At 44.7% G+C, this 7,629-nt stretch overlaps 1 long non-coding RNA gene across 1 annotated transcript in view; it reads right to left on the bottom strand.

Moving 5' to 3' along the window:
- The window catches only part of LOC311269144, a 17,525-nt gene extending 10,974 nt beyond the window's left edge, over nucleotides 1-6,551 (bottom strand). Inside the window, exons 1-2 of the long non-coding RNA XR_014624046.1 lie at nucleotides 6,491-6,551; nucleotides 3,661-3,824 (exon numbers count right to left, since the gene is read on the bottom strand). This is a non-coding gene — a long non-coding RNA (uncharacterized lncRNA). The remainder of the gene's footprint in view (nucleotides 1-3,660; nucleotides 3,825-6,490) is intronic.
- Between the last annotated feature and the right edge of the window lie 1,078 nt (nucleotides 6,552-7,629).

Consider the following 7,629-nt stretch of genomic DNA (forward strand, 5'->3'; position numbering starts at 1 on the left):
ACAGACATGTTTCAACTTTATGTTTCAATTTCACTCTTACAAATGTTGAAACGCAGACTGTCAACATCAAATTCAGCTCATACACGTACATATAATGTGATTTTACTGTGGCGTCTGGGCTGTGACAGCAGAGACTCTGTGAACGTTACAGATGGACAGTAAGAGGAAACATGCAAGAGACAATATGAAAATGAGAAGACTGATTTCCATAAATTATACAGCTTAAATCTGCATATAAAATACCTCATGAGAAATGTATATTTCTGTTGGATTAAATATAATAATAAGTTGCATGAATCCTCTCAGCTTCAGGAACATGAAGCAGACAGTGAAATAACGAACGAGTCTGACGTGATGTCGTTATTAACAGGACGACGTCATCAGTCGTGTCTCGTCAGTGTGTCGTTCGTCTGACGAGGACGTAATCAGCACATTTCCAAACTGTCTGATGTAAAATCAGACGAATAAAAGAACGACGGTTCTGTCCCAGCTCTCACCTGGAGAGAGACGTGACACTGCATCAACGAGTTACAGTTCAAGTCTGAGCATTTCTGCACCACAATAGTTGTGAGGGCTGAAGGTGGTGGTGGTGGTGGGGGGCGGGGGAGAGAGAATAGTAGTGGTGGTGGTGGTCGGGGTGGGGTTGGGGGGCGGCGGGGGGCTCCTCCACCGAGGATAATGGGAGCAATGGGAGCAGCCCAGGCAGCATATGGCCAGGCTGGGCTGCCTGCTGGTGCACCAGCTGTGGAACTGGTGGCTGAGATCACACAACCACTAAAGGACCCATCAGCCCTCCTCCTCCTCCTCCTCCTCCTCGTCCCTCCTCCTCCTCCTCCTCCTCCTCCTCCATCTCTCTCTCATGTGACCTCACTTCAGTGTACTTTGAATGATAATTTGGAAACACAACAATTAACTGAGGTGTTTCACAGGACGGGTTCAGACGCTCATAAAGTTTTGGTCCCTGCAGTCTGAACCAGATTCAGTCGGTCGCCTCGTGTACGCTGGTTTTAGTAGTTTACAGTATAAAGTGAAACTCTTTTCTCATATATATTATTTATTCATGTGTTTGGTTCTGAGGTGCATTACTTAAAAGGTGAAGTTGTATTTACTGTGCATTGTTTCTAACTCTTGAGCTACACTACTGTTCTCATTGATGGTGGCAGTGTGTCTTCTATACGTCATCTGTTGTCATCAGTCTAAACAAGGTTAGCATCAACATATCTGTCACACCGGCGCTGAAGCGATCCCTGCGTAGCTCAACTCTGCTGCAAACCACGACGAGCGAAAAGCTGCAGTCGTGTTGATGCTGACTTCAACAAGTATAGTGACTTAAACATTCAGTGAAGAGATCACATCCGATCTGTGTGGAGTGATGAGGAGAACTAACACATATTGGAGATAAAGACATATTTCCACCGTGTTTTTCTACGTTGTTTTACACTGAAGTTGGCTCGTTTACTCACGTCATCTCATTCATCTCTTCCTCTGGGGAAATGTTGACTCTCTAAATGAATTAATGGTCTGAACTGACGCTGAATAAATGAAACTGACTTCACTTGTTGATGAGAGAATGAACTCCACCAGCTTCTTACCTCGACCAACAAACTCCTAATGATCACAGAACTGTAGAGGATGGAAACGCACACAAGTTCATTTTCTTTTGAGTTTTCTTAAAATTCAGTTGAGCACATTTCGTTGGAAACTTGCAGAGTGTTTTTCGCTGATGTTCTTTGTAGACAGAAGAAGATGACTGAATATTTAAACAAACACAGATTTAGATTTCTGCCTCATCAAACACTTGGTCGATAGCTGGTAGGGTTTCGCTTTAAGCTGCAGTCAGACCACAACACGGCTGATATACATACGCCCGCTTCATCTAAATGTGGCAGCTGAGGCTTCATAACTTCACCTGAACTTTTAAAAGCTGTCAGAGTCGAGGGTCAGCGCGCTGGAAACAATATCTGCATTAGAGGAATCACTTTGTGGCCTGAATGAACAGGAGGGTGATTACAGTCACAAAGAGCTCTTTCAATGTACACACACACACACACACACACACTGCCATGTGACAGATACACACACACACACACACACACACACACACACACACACACACACTCCACCCGGGCGGCTCTCATTCAGCTAACCTTTATTTAAATGACAGCTCTTAACAGGCCGATCCCTCCAACCACCACTCTGCTCGCTCTCTCAGTATCGCTCTGCCTCGCATGCCCCCGGGCAGCTCCTAATGCAGAGGGACAGGAGGTTGATGGGAGCGTGTGTGTGTGCGTGTGTGTGTGTGTGTGTGTGTGTGTGTGTGTGTGTGAGAGAGAGTCGGGTGTGTCATTGAGCATGAAAGCATCTCCTGTTCCTTTTCTGTTTGTGTATCTTCTCTGCTGTTATCTGTCTTCCTCCTTCTCCTCCTTCCCTTTCACTCCCAACTCGTCTCCCCCTCTTCACCTCCATTCCTCTGCTCTCCCTCCATTATCCTCCTCTCCCTTCTCTTCCTCTGAATCCTTTTTCTTCCTTCCTCTTCCCCTCCTCCTCCTCCTCCTCCTCCGTCCCGTCCTCTCTCTGAGCTCCTTCATGTCTCTATGAGGAGCGATCACAGCTCATGGTAAAGACGATGTAATATGGATGAGGCCGTCTCAGAGGCATCAAACAGGCAGCGCAGCGTCCCAGAAGGCCGGGGGACGACTTCACATGCAGAGAAACGCTTAAAGACACTTTTCGCCGCTCGCTTTTATCCCTCGCTCGCTCCCCCGTCTGCCTTTCTTTATATCTGCTCCTCTGTGTGCGCTTAGTGTGTGTTTGTTTCTGTTTGAACGTGTGTGTGTGTGTGTGTGTGTGTGTGTGTGTGCTTGGCTTTTTGTACAGAAGGCTTTTAAGTGACGTTGCTTCGGCAGCCATGTTGGAGGTCAGGAGCTCTGCGGAGAAAAGCTTTCTCCTCTCACCTTGTCGACTGATTCATGAGCATCATGACCACAGATCGCTCCTCGTTTGTTAGCTCAGTGATGTATTTCCCGACGCAGTGCCAACAGATTTGATTGACTGATTTAATTTGAACCTGCTGTGTATTTAACACGGCCTGCGCCTGTCTACAGAGCAGCAGAGCACAACACACAAAGGAGACTGTGAAGTGAAATGAATCAGCTGTAAATATAATACATGTCACAGTGCAGAACTGAGACAATCTAAAGTTAAAAAGAAAAAGTAAGAAACAATGTGTGAATTCTGAGCTTTAAAATAGAGCCGGGCGATAATCTCCTCTGAGCGACTGGGCGACGAAATCAAATGTCACGACGTGTTTGAGCAAATATCTCGATATCAATATTGTGACAATATTGTAGTGAAGACTGTTGGAACACAGTAAGATTTCTGCTCAAAGATGATCAGTGAGGAGGACGTAATGACTCAGTGGGTACAGAACAAGCTGTTCAGTTCGAGTCCTGGATATTTACACCTGGAGACGTTTCCAGCTGTTTCTATCCAGAGCATAAACAACAGAGTTGTGACGAGAGAGAAATAGAAAATTCAAACATGAAGTTGAAACATAAAGAAACATTAAGTTTGAACTTCTCTGTGGTTTTGCAGAAACACACTGCTGAGGAACAAGGCGGATAAATCAGTTAGGAGCTTTATGATGTTTGGGAGTCAAACCTTTACACCCTGGCAGCGGGAAGCTTTGGTGAGTGTCACACACACAGTGGAGTCGTTTCCCATCCTGCGTTCACTCTCTGATGTTTTCTGCACAGTACTTGATGTTCCTGCACAGCTGCAGACAGAGTCCTCTCTGCAAACACTCGTCATTCCTGAACATCTGACTGCACAGATGGTGAAACATGAATGAAAACAACATTAACTTTAAATATTTATAGTCTCATAGGAAGTCTTTGTCTTGTGCCTGCTGCACCGGGGAATCACGGCTTAATAAAGACGCGTCTGTCATGATGAAGCTTATGAAGCACCAACGAGCCACCAACATTTTACAAGTGTTTCATTTGTGACGGAGACTTCAGGTGAATGTTTAAACTTTGTCATCATAAAAAATATGATCAGTTATCAGTTGTGTGACTCAATTCCAAGCTAAGGAAGATTTGCTGAAGGGTCTGAGAAATAAAACCTTCAGTTTCCCAGTGAAATAACAGAGGATCCGTTCAGAGTCTTAGTGTGGAGGGTAAATGTAAGTTAGCACATATAGAGGATGTTCGCTCTGCTGAAATCACACAGACTGATTACCAGATAGTTCACAGTGAATACGCTGATATAAGCCGGGATGCCTTAAATGGTTTGCACATCTGTTGATTCACGCCGGAGCTCGTAAATAAGAAATCGCTCTTGTACAACTTAAATTAAGGTCAAGTAAAAACATAAAAAATGCATTTCCTCTTCAGTGTGAGTCTGTCAGGGCGCCGACAAAGGTGATAGTTTATTCTGGAAGGCAGGAGAATTATTTATGATGATGTTGCACTTCAAGGGGGTCGGTCCAATCAATAACATGTGGCCTTAATCACCCGGGCAAAGTTGTATAAAAAGCCCTCCCTCACACACACACACACACACACACACACACACACACACACACACACACACACACACACAAAGACACACAATGAGCGACATCTCCCCATAGTCTCGAGCATCTACCAAATGCTGCCGTACAAGGGATAGCTATCATCGCAGCATCAAGTATTAATCATGTTGTAGAGACGCAGAGAGGGGAGGAAGGAAAGCCCGTCCAACTGCACCGTCCCACCAGAGAGACGGACGAGTCCCGATCCGTCCAACAAAGACAGAGACGGAGGTTTTACTGGGGGGGGGGGGGGCAAACCAGTCTTCTGTCACAGAACAGAACCATTATGTGCAGTAATAGTTCTGTTAAAGCCTGTGATGAATATTAACCCTTTAATTAAAGTAAAACAAGTTGAAAATGATCAGAATTTACACATTTTTCTTTTTTCTTCAACATATCTCATAACTGAGGCTGAAGGTAGAGATTTAAATGAGCTGGAGGAGAAGTGACAGCCAGCACCGAAGACTATAACTGATGCAGAGTAACGTGATGTGTCTGTAAACGTCAGAGTGACGGAGTGAAACAAAAAAGGCAGAAATCTGCCATTTGAATAATTAAAAAATAGGTGAGCGTTTAATAATTCACTGGTACAAATGAGGGGAGGAGGGAGCGATGAATGTTTTAAACACAGAGACAGAACCTGTAACACACACACACACACACACACACACACACACACACACACACACACAGTTCATCTATATGCTGTTTGAGAGTGGTGAACACAGTCACCAGAACAAATGTCGGCACCGTGTTTCTTCTTTTCTTTCTGCTCAGTTTTCAGTTGTATGTCATGAAAACACTGTGCTGATGCTCTGATTTGGTTCAGGCACAAAAACATCGTGTTTTAGCTTAAAACAGCTGTTTTCGTCACCACAGAAACAGAACGAACAGATTCGTCTGACTTCCTGTGAAAAATAGATGGTTGGAGCTGGTAAGTGTCTCCGTCAGAGAAAACAGCTGCATCACGACACAAGAAGGGCTCAAAATGTCCTCAGGTGTGACTCAAAGTGCTCCTCCACCTCCACATGTGAAAGTCAGCTAATAATACAATGTGAACATGAAATGAGTCAGTGCAAATGTCAACCTCAGACGTATCTGTTCTTTCAATCTGCTCGCATTGAATGGAAACTCAACTTTTCTGTGTGAAGAGCTTTGACGTGATCAAAACATCTGCATGTGTCTGCAGGGACTGTTTCAAAACGTGACCTGTGGACGTGTTTACATCTGGTTCTCTTTATATATATTTCTATTATTTCTTCACGTGAATCAGATTGAATCCAACAACCGAGAGGAGACAGAAACAGGAAACATGGTCAGTGTCTCTGCAGGGAGACAATGCTGACGTTAACGCTGCAGTTCAGAGGAAGACAGATGGCACAGAGCAAACACACACCGTCACTGTCCGCCTCATCGTCTGCTGCTGCTAACTGCTGCTGCTGCTACTGCTGCTAACTACTGCTACTGCTGCTAACTGCTGCTGCTGCTACTGCTGCTGCTGCTGCTACTACTGCTACTGCTGCTGCTGCTAACTGCTGCTGCTGCTGCTACTGCTACTGCTGCTAACTGCTGCTAACTGCTACTGCTACTGCTGCTGCTACTGCTACTGCTGCTGCTGCTACTGCTGCTGCTAACTGCTGCTGCTGCTAACTGCTGCTGCTGCTGCTGCTGCTGCTAACTGCTGCTGCTGCTGCTGCTACTGCTACTGCTGCTGCTAACTGCTGCTGCTGCTACTGCTGCTAACTACTGCTACTGCTGCTAACTGCATCTGCTAACTGCTGCTGCTACTACTGCTGCTACTGCTGCTGCTGTATTTATGTTGTACATTCAGATAAGGAGATGAGAGCTCATGGAGTCCACTCCTCCACCTCCTCCTGTCTTTATCTTTCTTTTTCATGCTGATCCTCTTTCTCTCACCTGTTTGTTTCTTCCTCTTCTCATCTTTCTCATTCTCTCTCTCTGTCTCTCTCTCTCTCTCTCTCTCCTCCATACAGGATGCAGGCGCTGCGCCCCGTGGTTGCCAGGCAGTTACCACGGAAACATTGTGCATTATTGATGGAGCGCGCTCAGTTCGTCCCAAGCAGCACCCAAACTGTCCCAGCAGAGCGCAGCGAGCAGCAGGAAGCATCAGGCAGCAGGAGAGAAATGAAACTGATGTCTGCACAGGATCAGTGAACGAACGTGACACTTAATGAGTTTTTCCTGAAAAACTAATTAAAGTTTTACTGATTCTGAAGAGAACTCATCTTGAATTAATGCCTGAGTTACTGGTTTTGTATTGCTGCCTTGTTAACTCCTCTTCTAGAAGGGCCGAGGACTTCTACCGTCTTTAATCTTAGAAGTCGGTTGTCAGTTTGATTCCCTCTGCTTTAACATCCTGGATTTAAAAGTGTCCTTGAAGAAGATTATTTTTGTGCTGAGCAACAGACACAACTGATGAGCGGCTGATTAGTCCGCTGACAAAACGCTGAAAGGGATCGCATGATAATAATAAATCTGCATGATAACAAAACAGCAACAATAACCCTAAAAACATACACGTGTACTTCAGATATGCATATGTACTGATATACACAGTATTTACAAGTTCAAATAATCATTATATGAAAACATTTAGATAAAAGTATCGTAAACTATATGTAGATAAAGAAACAGATTTAAAGTGCCTTCAGTCTCAAACTGTTGGCAGTCAGCTGCAGCTCAGACCTCATGAGGTTCATACAGAGAGAGTAACTGAGGAGATCTGATCTGGGATCAGACCATAAAGTGCTTTAACAGTAATGAGCACGACCTTCAGATCAATCCTGAAACCAACAGCAGCCAGAGACATTAAACAGAGACGTTACTGTTCTTGTCTTTCTGTCACCGCTCAGCTCTCAGTATTAAAGATCAGGACAATGTTTGCAGATTGTGATGTTTATGGGTTTATTGAGCTCCTGTTGTCTCGTTGTGTGCATGAAGACCACACAAAACACACGTCTAACAACAGTGCTGCAGTGTGAACTGAAGAGTAAAATATAAAGCTGCAGTTCATATTGAGATGATAAAATAAAGAT

Source organism: Pagrus pagrus, assembly GCF_965226575.1.
Source record: "Pagrus pagrus genome assembly, chromosome: 14".
NCBI classification, from domain to species: Eukaryota; Metazoa; Chordata; class Actinopteri; order Spariformes; family Sparidae; genus Pagrus; species Pagrus pagrus.